The sequence below is a fragment of the Mobula birostris genome, unplaced genomic scaffold, assembly GCF_030028105.1.
Source record: "Mobula birostris isolate sMobBir1 unplaced genomic scaffold, sMobBir1.hap1 scaffold_608, whole genome shotgun sequence".
Classification (NCBI taxonomy): Eukaryota; Metazoa; Chordata; class Chondrichthyes; order Myliobatiformes; family Myliobatidae; genus Mobula; species Mobula birostris.
In genome coordinates, this window is record NW_027278329.1 from 127645 (window position 1) to 145775 (window position 18131).

Consider the following 18131-nt stretch of genomic DNA (forward strand, 5'->3'; position numbering starts at 1 on the left):
TAGATCCATTTATTAAAAAGCAGTATTGTTCTCCACTATGATGCTGATTTGTGGCCAAATCTTGAAGGAAATAAAGAACTGAGTTATGGAGAGGAGCGTAGGTTTGAGTTCTTATGAGGATAGAAGATTACATTTTGATCTGATGAATGCATTTAAAATTTTAGTAAATCCAGTAAGGTGGACCTTATTTCTGGTGGACGTGGTCTTCTAATTACCACGCTATTGTGAAGGTGAGCTATCAAGAAGTTGTAGGATGTGGAAGAGCGTTTGAAGTATCTCTGTAAGTATTCTGCTTCATAACATTGTTTTGGCTGAAGATCAATTGATTTGTTTCAAAGGGAGAATTGATAGATTTTTGTCCAGTAAGGATATTAAGTTTTATGGATAGAAAGCATTAAGATATGGAGAAGCTATGATCTCAATAAGTATGGGAATATGTTTGAGAGGTTATTGTACACTATGTAAATGTGGGAGATCTTACAATCAACTCCAAAAATGACTCTTACAAATGTGGTTTTGTGAACATATGCATGCATGCACACACATACACAAACTCAAGCAAACACACACCCACATGCACACTTGCACCCAAACACACAGACACATAGATATGAGCACACTCACACAAGTACTCATTTTTTCCACAGAGTCATGCACAGGGATAGACACTATCATACACAGAGGAAATATACTGTATATGTGCATTCATGTTCTCAGACATGCTCAGATCTGCACGTGCACATACTTGGTAATGTTACGGACACCCTTCAATAATCACCCAGAAAAGGTTGCTAAAGTGATGTTTAAGTGCCCTTATTATCGCCCAGCCGAAAGTAACTCTCTTGGAGTATGCCAATATTCAAACCACTCATGTTTCACAGAATACATGTTGGAGGCATGCGTTGTGTTTGATATGCCAAGGAAGGTACACAGTTATTAAATCCAGACTACGGTTATCAAGGAAAGTTAGTACTAATACCATGTTGGGAGATAGTGTTATCGGTAATGTACAGACACTATAGTTTAGGTTTGGGAAAACATTACATCAATATCCCAGATACAGTACTGGGGTAGCAAGACAGTTTGGGTGCGTACACTCAACATTTCCTGCATAGTGGTAGTTGTTCACTGCTTTTATTTAATTTCATTTTATGAAACCTTGAGTTCTAATCCTGTGACCTGACCTTAACAGCATTTCCCTGACATAATAAACATTTCTTTTGATCTGTAATAGGAAACAACTTACTATCTTGCAAACTAATAACACTGAATTATTGTGGTGCCAGAAGGAGCTACATCCATTATTCAACATATAGAATGTGTGTGTATTATATATATGATATACATATATATATATTCAAAAAGTGCTTTGTAAATTATTTTGTGATATAGAGCAGAATTCTCCAAGCACAAAATCATTTCAGGGTTATCAAGTCAGACCCTTGCATCCAAGGGAGAAGAGATGGAGACCCAAGATGTTTCTGAAACATTTCTAAAACCACATTGGAATAGAAACATGGTGTACCCTAACCAGCACACCACATTTCTAAATTCCTAGTACATGTAACTGTATATGGCAAATAAATTGATCCTTATCTGTGATCATTAAATATCCAATGGTTAAGTGAATCATTCCAGACCATGACAGCTGATGAATCTTGTCCTGGCAGCTACCATTGTCCTTCCTGGGATTTGGAAGCAAAGTGGTTAAATTACAGTATTGGATTAGTATTAAAAGATCTCGATTACGAATCCAAAACAAAAAATATTTGTGAGACTGTTGCCAAGAGTAGAGGGCCTGAATTACAAAGAGAGATCTGCCAGGCTAGGTCATTATTCCTTGAGACCTTGGAGAATGGGAGAAGGGGATGGCCTTGTAGAGATGTTTCATATTATGAGAAGCATAGATAAAGTGGACAGTATCAGTCTATTCCACAGGGTAGGGGAGACTAAAACTAGTGGGCCTAGATCTTAGGGTGAGAGGAGCAAGATTTATAAAAGGACCGGGGGTGGGGGTGGGCAACAATTTCACATAGAGTGCTGTAGGTAATGGAACAAGCTGCCAGGCAGATACAATAGTATCATTTACAAAGCACTTAGATAGGCGCACGTAGCGATGGGACTTAGAGTGGAATGGGCCAAATACAGGAACTTGGAGTTTGCTGTGTTTGGATGGGCCACAGGGCCTGTGTCCATACCGTACTGCTCAATGATTCTGTTATTCTATAACTGAGTCTGAATATCCATAAGGTACCGTTGTGATTCAATGATAAGTAATTTAGTAAAATTACATTGTGACACTGAAAAGCCATTTATGTCCTGAAGGGAGGGAACTCCACCCTGTCTATCTGACTAGCCTACATGGAACCCCAGACTCTCTGTGGTTGACAGTCCACTGGAAGGCAAACAAATCATTCATTTTATGACCATTCACAACTGCCACAGCCAGTGGTGTTCACATCCTCTGAATGAATAAATTAGAAATCTCCCTCACAAATGTCTCCTCCCATCTCTTTCCAGAGGCACAAAAAACAGAGATCTGCAAACGTTTTGCAATATGCATTTTTTGAATATTTCTGATTATCCATCAGAAGCCTACTTCAATTTTACTAAATATATTGTGTGAAATTACTCCTTTTAGCTGCAGCATAAAAATTCTTTCAGCATTACTTCAGTAACAATTTTGAAAAGTCACAATATGTGGATAATAGTCCTTATGAGGTAATTACTTCTAGCTTGTTGCTTGACCTCAGAAACCATCATTTTTATAAGATGATTCCTTGAAGCCAGATACGCTTTATAAAGGAGTGTGAGTCTTTCTGAAAGTCCCGTCACAATGCACTACAATCCATTAAATGTGTAAACAAAAACACTTTGAAATCAAATGCTTGATATAAAGCAATTGAGAATCTGGGAGAATATGGTGGTTTAGATAATATCCAACTGAAGACCATTTTGTTTACACGGGACCATTGGGGTTAATTCAACACTGTAGATGGAAGATTCACTATTATTGAATGGTTTCTGCTTGTGGGCACTGTGCTGAGAGCATTCTGGCAACTTCTAGTAAATCCCTGAACATTCTGGCACATACCAGAATTTAACAAATTCCAATCAGGAAAAAATTAAGACAGAGTTTATACGAGGGGTGATTGATAAGTTCGTGGCCTAAGGTAAAAGGAGTTAATTTTAGAAAACCTAGCACATTTATTTTTCCTACACTTACACACTTAGTCTGGCGGTCATGGAGCATACGAATCCCTTCTTTGTAGAAGTTGGCGTCTTAGACCTCCAGAAGTGGTCCACAGCAGGGGTGATTGATAAGTTTGTGGCCTACGGTAGAAGGAGATGAGTTATTAACTTCAAACTTTCTGCATTTTCACTCAATGAGTTGGCCTACACGTGCATATGACGAGAGCTGTATAACTCATCTCCTTCTACCTTAGGCCACAAACTTATGAATTACACCTGCTGTGGAACACTTCTATGAAGGGATCCGTATGCTCCACGACCTCTGGACTAAGTGTGTAAATGTAGGAGGGGACTATGTTGAAAAATAAATGTGCTAGGTTTTCTAAAATTGACTCCTTCTACCTTAGGCCTCGAACTTATTAATCACCCCTCATATTTACACACTGTGAGGAACCCAATCAAATATTGACATTAGCACAGAACCCTTGCAAGTATTGGTGCACTACACGTTAAGGTCTGGCCAACATTAACACATTCCTATCTGTTATGCACCCAATGACATAGAACACAGCACAGGAACAGATCCTTTGGCCCATGATGCCTGTGCCAAGCATCATGTGCAATTAAACTAATCCATTCTGCCTCCACACAATTTGTTTGTTTCCATCCCCTGTATATTCATGTGTCTATCTAAAACCCTCCTGAATGCCACTATCATGTCTGCTTCCACCAGCACCTTGTCAGCATGTTTTGTGCACATATCACCCTCTGTATAGGAAAACATGCCCCTCACATCTTTAAAGTGCCCTTCTTCACAACTTAAATCTATGCCCTATAGTATTTAATATTTCTAACGTTGGGGGGTGGGGAAGATTCTAGTTGTTTATCTTACATAGGCTACTGATAATTTTACGAACTTCTATCTCCCGTCAACTTCTTACACTCCAGAGAAAACAACCAAAGGTTATCCAATGTCTCCTTATAGCACGTGCCCTCTAATCCAGATAATATTCCAGTAAACTTCTTCAGAGCCCTCGCCAAAGCCTCCACGTCCTTCCTGTAATGGAGTGACCAGAGCTATATTTAGTACTTGAAGTGTGGCCTAACCAAAATTCTGTACGAATGCAACATGACCACCTCTGATTGTCAGTACTCCCCAAGAATATCGACATGCTGCTCACTATGACCTGCAAGTGCTGTAGAGTGAGCCCTCACAAATTAACACCATCTGTTCCAGTTCTATACTACAAAGTGGTTCAGTCTTCAGTTTGGAAGGCCTCTTTTAAGTGGTGAGCACAGCAGAAGCCGTGTGTCATCTTTGTTAGAGTGGAGATAATCAGAGGGGTAGATTTTTAACAAGAATTTTAATAAATGGAGGTTCACATGAATGTTTCAGGGAATAAGAGGATTAACATCTGGACTGTTTGGTGGCTCTGGGCCAATACTCACTGGAGTTTAGAAGAACGAGGGGGATCTCATTGAAACCTATCAAATATCAGGACACCTGGATAGTGTGGATGTGAAGAGGATATTGCCTATAGTGGGGGAAATGTGTGACTGAGGGCACAGCCTCGGCATAGAAAACATCCCTTTACAGCAGAGATGAGGAGGAATTTCTTTAGTCAGAAGATGGTGAATTTGTGGATTTCATTGCCACGGATGGCTGTGGAGACCAAGTCATTGAGCACATTTAAAGCAGAAATTGGTAAGTTCTTGATGAGTCTAATTGTAAGTCTGAGTGACCTGATTCTACTCCTGAGTCTTAAGGTCTTATGACTACTTTTTTAAGCATTTACCATGAACAATAAAGTTAAGATTATACCACTGCACCAGTAACTGTAGAAAACCCCAAAAATTATTGTTACAATTGATCTGGCTTACTACTGTTCCTTAGCGAAGGAAATTTGCCATGCTAACATCAGGCCCGTATGTGAATACAGTCCCATTGCGAAGTGGCTGACTCTTAAGTGCCCTCATAAATGGAGTATAAGGTCACTCACATATCAAAACAACAATTCATGATGGCCAATAAACGCTGATACATAGAAACATAGAAAATAGGTGCAGAAGTAGGCCATTCGGCCCTTCGAGCCTGCACCGCCATTTATTATGATCATGGCTGATCATCCAACTCAGAACCCCGCCCCAGCCTTCCCTCCATACCCCCTGATCCCCGTAGCCACAAGGGCCATATCTAACTCCCTCTTAAATATAGCCAATGTACTGGCCTCAACTGCTTCCTGTGGCAGAGAATTCCACAGATTCACCACTCTCTGAGTGAAGAAGTTTTTCCTAATCATGGTCCTACAAGGCTTCCCCTTTATCCTCAAACTGTGACCCCTTGTTCTGGACTTCCCCAACATCGGGAACAATCTTCCTGCATCTAGCCTGTCCAATCCCTTTAGGATTTTATACGTTTCAATCAGATCCCCCCTCAATCTTCTAAATTCCAACGAGTACAAGCCCAGTTCATCCAGCCTTTCTTCATATGAAAGTCCTGCCATCCCAGGAATCAATCTGGTGAACCTTCTTTGTACTCCCTCTATGGCAAGGATGTCTTTCCTCAGATTAGGGGACCAAAACTGCACACAATACTCCAGGTGTGATCTCACCAAGGCCTTGTACAACTGCAGTAGTACCTCCCTGCTCCTGTACTCAAATTCTCTCGCTATAAATGCCAGCATACCATTCGCCTTTTTCACCGCCTGCTGTATCTGTATGCCCACTTTCAATGACTGGTGTATAATGACACCCAGGTCTCGTTGCACCTCCCCTTTTCCTAATCGGCCACCATTCAGATAATAATCTGCTTTCCTATTTTTGCCACCAAAGTGGATAACTTCACATTTATCCACATTAAATTGCATCTGCCATGAATTTGCCCACTCACCCAACCTATCCAAGTCACTCTGCATCCTCTTAGCCTCCTCCTCACAGCTAACACTGCCACCCAGCTTCGTGTCATCCGCAAACTTGGAGATGCTGCATTTAATTCCCTCATCCAAGTCTTTAATATATATTGTAAACAACTGGGGTCCCAGCACTGAGCCTTGCGGTACCCCACTAGTCACCGCCTGCCATTCTGAAAAGGTCCCGTTTATTCCCACTCTTTGCTTCCTGTCTGCTAACCAATTCTCCATCCACATAAATACCTTACCCCCAATACCATGTGCTTTAAATCTGCACACTAATCTCCTGTGTGGGACCTTGTCAAAAGCCTTCTGAAAATCCAAATATACCACATCCACTGGTTCTCCCCTATCCACTCTACTAGTTACATCCTCAAAAAATTCTATGAGATTCGTCAGACATGATTTTCCCTTCGCAAATCCATGTTGACGTTGTCCGATGATTTCATCGCTTTCCAAATGTGCTGTTATCACATCTTTGATAACTGACTCCAGCAGTTTCCCCACCACCGACGTTAGGCTAACCGGTCTATAATTCCCCGGTTTCTCTCTCCCTCCTTTTTTAAAAGGTGGGGTTACATTAACCACCCTCCAATCCTCAGGAACTAGTCCAGAATCTAACGAGTTTTGAAAAATTATCACTAATGCATCCACTATTTCTTGGGCTACTTCCTTAAGCACTCTAGGATGCAGACCATCTGGCCCTGGGGATTTATCTGCCTTCAATCCCTTCAATTTACCTAACACCACTTCCCTACTAAGTATTTCGCTCAGTTCCTCCATCTCACTGGACCCTCTGTCCCCTACTATTTCTGGAAGATTATTTATGTCCTCCTTAGTGAAGACAGAACCAAAGTAATTATTCAATTAGTCTGCCATGTCCTTGCTCCCCATAATCAATTCACCTGTTTCTGTCTGTAGGGGACCTACATTTGTCTTTACCAGTCTTTTCCTTTTTACATATCTATAAAAGCTTTTACAGTCAGTTTTTATGTTCCCTGCCAGTTTTCTCTCATAATCTTTTTTCCCCTTCCTAATTAAGCCCTTTGTCCTCCTCTGCTGAACTCTGAATTTCTCCCAGTCCTCAGGTGAGCCACTTTCTCTGGCTAATTTGTATGCTGCTTCTTTGGAATTGATACTATCCCTAATTTCTCTTGTCAGCCACGGGTGCACTACCTTCCTTGATTTATTCTTTTGCCAAACTGGGATGAACAATTGTTGTAGTTCATCCATGCAACCTTTAAATGCTTGCCATTGCATATCCACCGTCAATCCTTTAAGTGTCATTTGCCAGTCTATCTTAGCTAATTCACGTCTCATACCTTCAAAGTTACCCCTCTTTAAGTTCAGAACCTTTGTTTCTGAATTAACTATGTCACTCTCCATCTTAATGAAGAATTCCACCATATTATGGTCACTCTTACCCAAGGGGCCTCTCACGACAAGATTGCTAATTAACCCTTCCTCATTGCTCAAAACCCAGTCCAGAATAGCCTGCTCTCTAGTTGGTTCCTCGACATGTTGGTTCAAAAAACCATCCCGCATACATTCCAAGAAATCCTCTTCCTCAGCACCTTTACCAATTTGGTTCACCCAATCTACATGTAGATTGAAGTCACCCATTATAACTGCTGTTCCTTTATTGCACACATTTCTAATTTCCTGTTTAATACCATCTCCGACCTCACTACTACTGTTAGGTGGCCTGTACACCAACTCCCACCGGCGTCTTCTGCCCCTTAGTGTTACGCAGCTCTACCCATATCGATTCCACATCTTCCCGGCTTATGTCCTTCCTTTCTATTGCGTTAGTCGTTGTGTTGCCAGCAATGCCTGAATTCCATGATAGAATACATAAATTCTTTATCTAAGCCTAACTTCATGCAAAAGAATTTATATCAAGTAAAATAGAAGATGACATGTCTAATTTTGCAATACACATAACAAACATACAATCTAAGACACTGGAATATAGAAAGGTCATTAGGTTACAGAAATACGTTCTGAGGATACAATGGGCTCTCGAGAGTACAACAAACATATGCTGAATTATAACTCCAGTCTTGCAGGATTCTTTATCGATTGTTCTTTTGTAAGCCATTGCAATCTCCTTGGCCTGCTCTTCAAAAATTTCTCTTACGTTGTGAGACAATCAGTAACAAACAAATCTCCATCTCCTTTCTCCTTAGAGGTTCTTCTGATATTTTTAAATCACCATTACCCAAAGAGAGTTCAGTAATTTCTCTTTATACTGGTTTGGCTTCAGTATCTATGTTAACATTCAATCCCCTTTAAAATATTGCACAGAAGGCTCACCAGCTATCTCTAAGCATGAGAAGGTTGTCCAGTGGGGAGAGATTGAGAAGACTAGGCCCAGAGTTCAGTAAAATGTATCTTGATCCTATTAAATCCTTGACAAATCTTCAAATTATTGACAGAATACATGCTGGCCTGAGATTTCCTCTGCCTTGGAGAAATGTAGTCAGGGACTGAGAATAAAGAATGGAATTTTAAGGTAGTGATGCCAGAACTCAGCAGATAAGAGCATAAGAACTAGGAGCACGAGTAGGACATCTGGCCCGTTGAGCCTGCTCCATCATTTCATAAGATCGTAGCTGATCTGGCTGTGGACTCAGCTCTACCTAATTGTGTCTTAAGTATACTTAATGAGGTAGTCTCTATTGCTGGCCTGGGTAGGAGAACTCCACCGATGCATCCTGACCATCCTAAATCTATTTCCCTAATCTTCAGGCTATGCTCTTTAGTTCTAGTTTCACCTACCAGAGGAAACAACATTCCTGTCTCTATCCCTTCCATAATTTTATACGCATCTAAAAGAGCCCTCGCTCAGATTCTGAGTCTTCAGAATTCTCAACTCCAAAGGGATACTCCATTTTTTCAAGACCAAGATTTTGGGTTAACATATGAGGAGCATTTGATGGCTCTGGGCCTGTACTAATTGGAGTTTAGAATGATGGGAGAATCTCGTGAAAGCTACTGAATATTGAAAGACATAGATAGAGTGGATGTGGGGAGGATGTTTCCTATAGTGGGGGAATCTAGGACCAGAGGGCACAACCTCAGAATAGAAACATGTTCCTTTAGAACAGAGATGAGGAGGAATTTCTTTAGCTAGAGGGGATTAATCTGTGGAATTCCTTGCCACAGATGGCTGTGGGGGCCAAGTCACTGAATATATTTAAAGCTTCTAGATTAGTAAGGATGTTAAAAGTTACAGGGTTTCGTGATCTAAGACCGAGAGATTTTTAGATTTTAGAGAAATCAAGTGATATGTGGCTCAGGAAGATAGGGATGAGTTTTATATTAGATTTCCGCAATAATGGAGCCATCTGAAAATGTTTTAACTCCAGAGGCCCCTGATATGAGCTGGACCTTTGTTTGAGGTAATATTATTAATCTTAACACTGGAATGTCTGCCAATTACCCATGCCACTCAATATTTGACAGTTAAACTAAAGTCTCATGTAAGTCGTTCGGGTCTGTCACATTACGTAACTTCCATGGCAAATTTATATCATAAAACGTTAAGACATGGGAGCAGAATTAGGCCATTTGGCCCATCGAGTCTGTGCTGCCATTCCATCATGGCTGATCCCTCTCAATTTCATTCTACCGTCTTTTCCCCATAATATTTGATGCCCTTTCTAATCAAGAACTTATCAACCTCCACTTTAAATATACTGAATGACCTGGCCTCCACAACTGTCTGTGGCAATGAATTCCTCTAGTTCACCAACCTCAGAGTGATTTCACAATTCTGTGCTTCCACCTTGAAGCAGAATGATGTAAAAATCTGACAACATAGACAAGAATTATTTTGATATTTTGACCACTGCATTCATTGATTTGTAGATGCAAAATCAATTACAAATATTTCTCTTTGATTATTTGTTTAACTAGCAATAAACCTGTGGTTCCTATTTATATGTAAATCCCAGTTAACAGCATAACTAATGTTTCAATCAATTGAGTGGAAACTCCTGCACATCCTAAAGAGTGCTGGAGACTGTAACATTCTTGTCGTGCAAGGTAGGCTGTAAATAGATATTTAAGACTCCTTTGTGTTTCTAGTACGATTGAGACTCACAGAATATGTGCAGGAATGAAATGGTTCAAAATCATGTCTTTGAAAGGAACAAGAAATTCCACGACTAACTTGAAATATTTGTTAGTTAAGCATATTCTTATTTACATGTAAGTTTCTGAAGTAATTGGATTCAGTCCATTTCTTGGTTTTCATAGGTAATGCATACAGGGTTTATTCATATCAGTGATCTCATGTAGAAAGATCTAGTAGAGAAAGATGTCATTAGGCTAACTGTAGGCATACCAGGTCTTTGAAATGGTTCTCCAATTAGTTCCATTCCTTTCCAATTATCAATAACTGTGAAGGATTTTACTTTACTATTTATCTAATGTCCTTTTGAGGATAACCAATGATAACCATAACTAAGTGTTAACTACATACAGTCTTCTTCGGTTGTCCATGGAAATCTGATGACGACGTCCACTCCTTTAACAGTGAGAACTTTAATGACTATACAGTCCTGTCCTGGACCCACAAGCTCTATTGCAGATAGGACATGTATATGTGATAGTGGTGGCAACCATGGCTGCATTTCTCCTGGCTCTCTTCTGCTGTCTTCTGGTTGTTCTTTCCATCTCCAGAATATGAACCTCGTCCTTACACAGCTGTCGCCACATGGTACGATCAGCAGCAACATCCTCCAGGTCCTCGGGTCTGATCTTGCACTTTCTTAAAGCATTCTTCATCTGATCCTTATAGTGCTTCTTCGGCCTTCCAGCTGAGTATCGACCATGATGTAGCTGGCTGTACAACACTCAGCAGGGTAGCTGACATGGGGGCATCCTTACCACATGCCCCAGCCTCTGCAGCTGACGCTGGGTGATCATGGCCTCAATACTCCTGCAGTTGGTCTTTACAAGTATTTCAGTGTGAGGCACCCGCTCACGCCAGGTAATTCCCAGGATGCGCTGGAGGCAGCTTATGTGGAAGCGCTCCAAGGACTTGATGTGATGGCTGTAGGTTACCCAAACTTCACAGCTATAAAGGAGGGTGGTGACGCAGACTACTTGGTATACGGTGACCTTTGTGGAGGGAGGAAGGCTCCTGTTCTGAAAGACTCTACGCCGAAGTCTCCCAAAGGCACTGATGCTTGTTTAATGCGGCTCTGGATGTCGTCGTCAATGCCGCTATCCTCAGAGAGAATGCTCCCCAGATATTTGAAAGATGGCACTACTGACCGCTTTTCATCACCAACAGTGAAGGCAGGCAGAGTGGGTGGGACACTGGTACTCCATTGGCAAACCACTTCTGTCTTGGTGGTATTGACAGTCAGGCCCATCCTGCTGTACGCTCTCACCGCCACAGCAAGGACAGTCTGAAGATCCTCCGGAGTATGGGCCACAAGAGCACAGTCGTCTGCATACTGCAGCTCCAGGACCCGCTCTCTATGGAGTTTGGTGGTTGCGCAGAGCCTCCTGATGTCAAAGAGGTTGCCATCTAATCTGATGTCCACTGCCACACTGCTGCTGTCTTCAATCTCGTTGTGGAGAAGCTTGGTAACACACAAGGGGAAGATGTTAAAGAGCACTGGTGCTAGCACACACTCCTGTGCGCACAAGGAAGGGCTCGGACTCTTGTCCTCCTATGGTCACCCGAGCAGTCATCCCATCGTTGAACTGGTGGAGGATGTTAACAAATTTATTGGGACAGCCAAACCTAAGGAGAACATCCCATAAGAGCTCTCTTTGCATAGTGTCAAATGCTTTGGAGAGGCCGACAAAGGCCACAAACAGGTCCTGATGTTGCTCCCGGCACTTTTCCTGAAGCTGCCAAGCTGTAAAGATCATGTTGATCGTGCTCCTGTTCTTCCTAAGATCTTACTTTACTACTTATCCTTTTGAGGATAACCAATGATAACCATAACTAAGTGTTAACTACATACAGTATAAGCAATGTAACCATATACATATTCAAGAATTCAATGATAATTTTTTTTATAGTAATAATATGATATAAACAGCTAACTATTGCTGGTAATAACTACTTTTCACCATTATATCAATACTGTTAAAGCCATTTTGTGGAGGAATCACTTTGTTATCGTATTCCAGTTTGAGGGAAAGCAATTTGATAAGTGTTGCTAACTTCTAAGGACATTGTCTTAAAAATTTAAATCTTTCTTTGGTTACATGAGAATCCTTATACAGTAATTCCATATTCCTTCAATAATGGGCTGTCCAACTTCAGTAGCAATTGAAGTCACTCATATGAACTTGAGAACATAAGGAGAGTGCTAGGCAGTGTGGCTTGAAGGGCAAAGGGACAGAAGGGCCTATGTTGTGCTGTAACTCAGTAAATAAATACAACTCTTCCTGTGTGACTCTACTTTTCCCATTGCCTTGCCGTCGGTCTGACCCCCACTGTTCCATCCCAGAAGTCAATCTGGTGAATCTGCCAACACTCCTATATCATATCTATCCTCCAATAACAAGGAAACTAAAACTGTCCACAATATTCAACATATGGCCTCAGCAGGAGTCTACTTAGTTGAAGCAAGTTGTGTGTCTAATTTTGAATTCAATCCACTTCCAATAAAAGTGAACATATCATTCTCATAAACAACAGGAATTCTGCAGATGCTGGAAATTCAAGCAACACACATCAAAGTTGCTGGTGAACAAGTCAGCAGGCTTATAATAGACATCAGTGGATAAGCTGTCTCCAGAGACAGAGACAGAAAGATCTAGAAAGGGGAAGGAAGTGTCAGAAATGGACCAGGTAAACTTGAGGGCAGGGTGAAAGTTGGAGGCAAAGTTAATAAAGTCAACGAATTCTGCATGCGTGCAGGAAGCAGCGCCAATGCAGTCGTCGATGTAGCGAAGGAAAAGTGGGGGCTTATAGTAGACATCAGTGGATAAGCTGTCTCCAGAGACAGAGACAGACAGAAAGATCTAGAAGGGGGAGGGAAGTGTCATTCTCATTCTGATTTGCTTGCCATAGCTACATATCAATGTTCAAAGACTCCTAGATACTTTTCAACACCAGCAGGCTAGTTAATTATTGTAAATTGTTCTGTGATTAGGTAGTTTGCTGGTTGCGTGACTCATTAGGCTGGAAGGGCCTATTTCATGCTGTTATCACTAACTAAATAAACTAGCACCTGTCAATCTCTCTGACCATTTAAAAATATTTTACCATTTTATCCTTTCTAAAAAATGTGGTTGATTTCACATTCTTGCACATAAAATTCTATCTGCCACATCCTTGCTTTCTAAGTACTCCCAAAGCCTTCACTGCACCTTCCTCACATCCCCGAGCTGCTGACTAGCTTAGTATCATGAATAGGTTATACTTGATACCCTCATTCAAATGATTGATATAGATTATGAGAAGCTGGAGCCTCGGTCACAGTCTCTGACACGCCATCAGCATCAGTCACAGCTGTGCAACAATCCAAGGAGCGCCAGCTTATTTGCGTTCCTTATTAACCAATCAGTAATCCATGTCTGTCTGTCATCCCTAACACTAATTCTGTTCAATATTTCATTTTATAGTACCTCACTGAACGCCTTCAGAAAATCTAAATACAGTGTATGTCAACTGGTTCACTCGTATCTATTCTGCTGGATTTACTCCACACTCCGTTTTCTTATTCTTGACTTTATTTGGCCTGTTTTCTCTTGCATTTTGGTACTGGGTGCCACCTAATGTAGCGGTTAGCGAGATACTATTACAGCTTGAAGCATTGGAGTTTAGATTTCAATCCCGGCATCCTCTGTACGTCCCCCCTATGATTCCTCCAGATGCTCCAGCTTCCTCTCAGTCCAAGGATGTACCGGAAAGGTGAATTGGTCATTGTAAATAGGCTCGTGGGCTGGAAGGGCCTATTCCATGCTGTATAAAATAAAAATAAAATTATTTGTCAGCTTCAGCCTGCAGTTTTACTACCAAATGGAAATATCTGACATTTCAGCTTTAGTGGCAGAAACCTCAGAAGGCACAAAGCAGAAACAATTGTAAAAATAATATTAATCTAATTTCTTACATAATGACATAGAAAGGTCCATAGCTATCCTATACTAGCTGAGTAGGTAAAGCTGTAAATGTGGTGACCACAGAGAGTTTACATCAGTGTTTCAGTTAGATAATGATGTTGAAGAAACAAATTATTTTTAGAGTAAAGGAATTCAAAGAAGGAAAATTTTACTCTTTAAGGTGATACCAATAATAACAAAAGTAGGTTATTCAACCCCATGAGTCTTCAGTAAGTTTGGGATAATCACCCATCTCAAGAATATTTTCCTATATGATCCATATACTGTACTTTTTCAGGCTTAAATCCAGTGGTATCATGTCTAACCTAGTAGAGGAGACACTGAAAATTAATTCAGATGTTAGCAAAAAATAGTTAAAAAGGGAACCATGCTTTTAGTGATGTGTACATTTGCAACATGCTATTGAATTTCTTGGTAACTATAAACTTGAACTTGAGCTTATTCTGTGGTCCAAAGTAGACTGAAGCTAGACTGCGTATCATTGATAGAGGAAGTATAAACTCTTCTTCCAGTAGCAGATTAATGAGATTGAACCAACAATCTGGTTCCAGAGGCTCTTAGCTCTCTATAGCTTCATTCAGTGGTTGAGGATATATTTAAGAAAGGTAACGGAATGAAAGAATAGAGAGTTGTAAATGCAAACATTGGCTCAATTGGATTCAAGGCAAGATTACGGTTTCAATGGTCTTTGGTGAGTATACAAGTAAATAAAGCAGTGGTTAATGATAAAAATGGCATATTTTAACTATTTTGTTGAATAAGAAATAGGAGAATAATGTGATAAAGATCCAAACTCCGTGACTGTTTTTGTTTTCACCAGTCATATATCTCATTCTGTCCGTACAGACTCCATGCTGTTCTAGAAAGTTACAAAAGGGGTAGAAAATTGGTAAGAGTGTGATGTAGCAGTAATATTGTTACTTGGTATTTTGCTATTGTACATTTTTTTCTACAATGTTTGAACAACCTTGGTTGACACTAATCAAAGAATAAAGTGACTTTTTTTCCCTCTTTTCCCCTGTTATTATACAGTCTTGTGCAAGTAAAAAAAGTACATAAAAAGATGAAATGCAGTATTATTAGTAATTTCTTTTCTATGTTTCTGAGAACTGGTGATTATTGGTACTGAAATAGATGTATTTAATAAAAATCAATTTTTTTGGAATTTTTTTCCTGATTCACTTGTTAGCATTTTCTGCCTTCAACTCAAAACAATGTTTTGGGCATATCTCTGTCACTCATTCAGTACAGCTACTCCTCTGTTCCATAAGACCATAGGACATAGGAGCAGAATTAGGCTATTCAGCCCATCGAGTCAGCTCTACCATTCCATCATGACTGATATATTATCCCTTTCAACTCCATTCTCCTGCTGCTTTCCGCCTGTAACCTTTGACACCCTTACTACTCAAGAACCTTTAACTTCCACTTTTTAAATATACCCAATATTCCCTTGTTACATTTTCCAAACACTATCTGTAATATTGTTTGCTTTCACAGGTCACCATATATAAGCTGACTGCCCCTTTGCCCTCATCTTTTATATGATCTCACAACTGTATTATCTCCCCTCTCTCCAATTGGTGAACCCTGCCACAAATTATAATGTCCTTAGTCAGCATCTGCCACTCATTTTTAACAATTTCCATTCGGGAGAGTATAGCTGCAGATACTGGTTACCTCGACAGCCAAACTCATAAAGAGATGGCAACCATGCTAAAATTCACAAGTATTTCTGAGGCAGAACTCTATAAGATTGAAACAAAGTGTAAACTATCTACTTGCTTTCTTGACCCTGTCCCTACCACACATTTTGAGGCCTCGTTTAATAGTGTTTTTAATTCTGTCAGAATAATTATTAACACATCTCTTAGAACATGAGTGTTTCCAGATGGCTTCAAAAGTATGGCTGACTCACCCTGACATAAAATGCCAAACTTTGATAGTGAGGTACTAACTAACTACAGACCTATATCAAATCCTCCCTTTCTGGGCAAGATTCTTGAGAAAATCATTTTTAACCAACTCAATAACTTTCTGAATGAAAACAATATTCTAGAAAAGTTTCAGTCAGGTTTTAGAGTAAAGCACAGCACGGAGAAGGCTGTTACCAAAATTGTCAGCGACCTTAGGCTCAGCACTGATGCCAACAGAGCCTCAGTTCTAATAAACTTCTAATAGGAATTCTAATTCTTAGTGCTACCTTTGACACAATTTGCCACAACATTTTCCTAGATCACCTTGAAAACTGGGTTGGCCTCTCTGGTAGTGCCTTTAATTGGTTTTGCTCACACTGTATATCTTAGAAATATTTTTGTGTCTTTCTTGTAGACAATTTTTCTAAAAAGATGTACCTTTTGGTGTCTTGGTCACCTACTCTTCTCCTTATACAGCTTCCCCTTCGCTGTTATGATTACAGAGTATGAACTTGATTTCCCCAGTTATGTAGGTGATACACAATTGTATATCTCAGCTGAGCCTGATGATAGCGCCCTAACTTCTCTAATGTCTGGAATGGCTACAATAAACAAACAGATGAGCAATAGTTTTCCACAACTAAATGAAGATAAAACCAGAATACTTTTAGTTGTTATCAAAACCTAAGGAGTTTTGGTTGACTCCCCTTGTAAAAGCATAAGTAACCAGGATGGCTGCTATCCTTGATTCAGATTTGAATTTTAAATCCTACATAAAGAAAGTGACAAGAGAAGCATTTCTACATTTAAGAAATATTGCAAAGGGTCATCCATTTCTGTCATGTAATGAAGCTCATTCACGCCTTTTTTTCTAATAGAGTAGATCATTGCAAAGTACTTTTTAACCAGCCTTCCAAAGCAATCCATTGACAAACCTCAACTCATTCAGAACGCCACTGCTAGATTTTTAAATAAAACCAGGAACATGTCACTCCTGTCCTAACTACTCTGTAATGGCTTCCTGTATCCTTTACAATTGATTTTAAAATTATTTTACATAATTTTAAAGGTCTGAAATGTCTGAGACTGATCTATATCACAGAATCGCTTTCATTTTGTAATCCTGCCTAATCCCTCAGTTGTTCTTTCATCAGCCTCTTAAATTTAAACAAACTCCCTCATAAGATAATTGGCAGGTCAGTTGTTTTGAACTATGTTCCTAAACTGTGGAACTCAATATCTAAAACTATAAGGGATGCAGACTCAGTTGACATTATGAAATGCAAACTCAAAGCTTATTTATTTAACTTCTCTTTTAATTGATACCATTTTGTCTTTTATTTTCATGTTTGCAGTTCTCTCATTTTCAAGCACTTTGAGCTACAACAAAATATGAAAAGTGCTCTATAAGTATTATTAACCATCTCTGGTAATCGTAAATCTAGGTTTGTGATTAAATAATTTTTGTCCTTCAATAAAACTTTAGATTTTTGCTTGTCATAACCATGGAACTCAAAGTGTTTTAGAATTCAATTAGAATGGGAGAATTACCATTGTTAGACATAGGAAACACATTTGATATGATACCACACAAGAAAAGAATTAGAACTCAAGGGACTGGAGTAATAAAGTTGGAATGAATTCAGGACTGTTTAACAGATGGAAAACAGTTGAAAATAAAGGGCCATTTTTGGATTGGCTATAATTAGCTGTGTGTTGCACAGATAAGAGCTTGGAAGTCAATGTATTTAAAGTCTACATCAATGGTTTAGATAAGGAGGACCTACAAAAACTATCCAAACTTGCAGATGAAAATAAGATCATCTTTCTTCTATCAAACATCACAGAATATTTTAATAGCCCTCCATTGGTGCAGGCTGCCCGTGGATGTTTCATCCTAGCTACCTTCGTTTAAGTTGATACACAAGCCAGGGCAGTGCAATATGAAGAGCAAGCTGTTTGCCATGCATCAGGCTGCCCCTCTCCGCGCAGCAGATGAATCCAAAAGAAC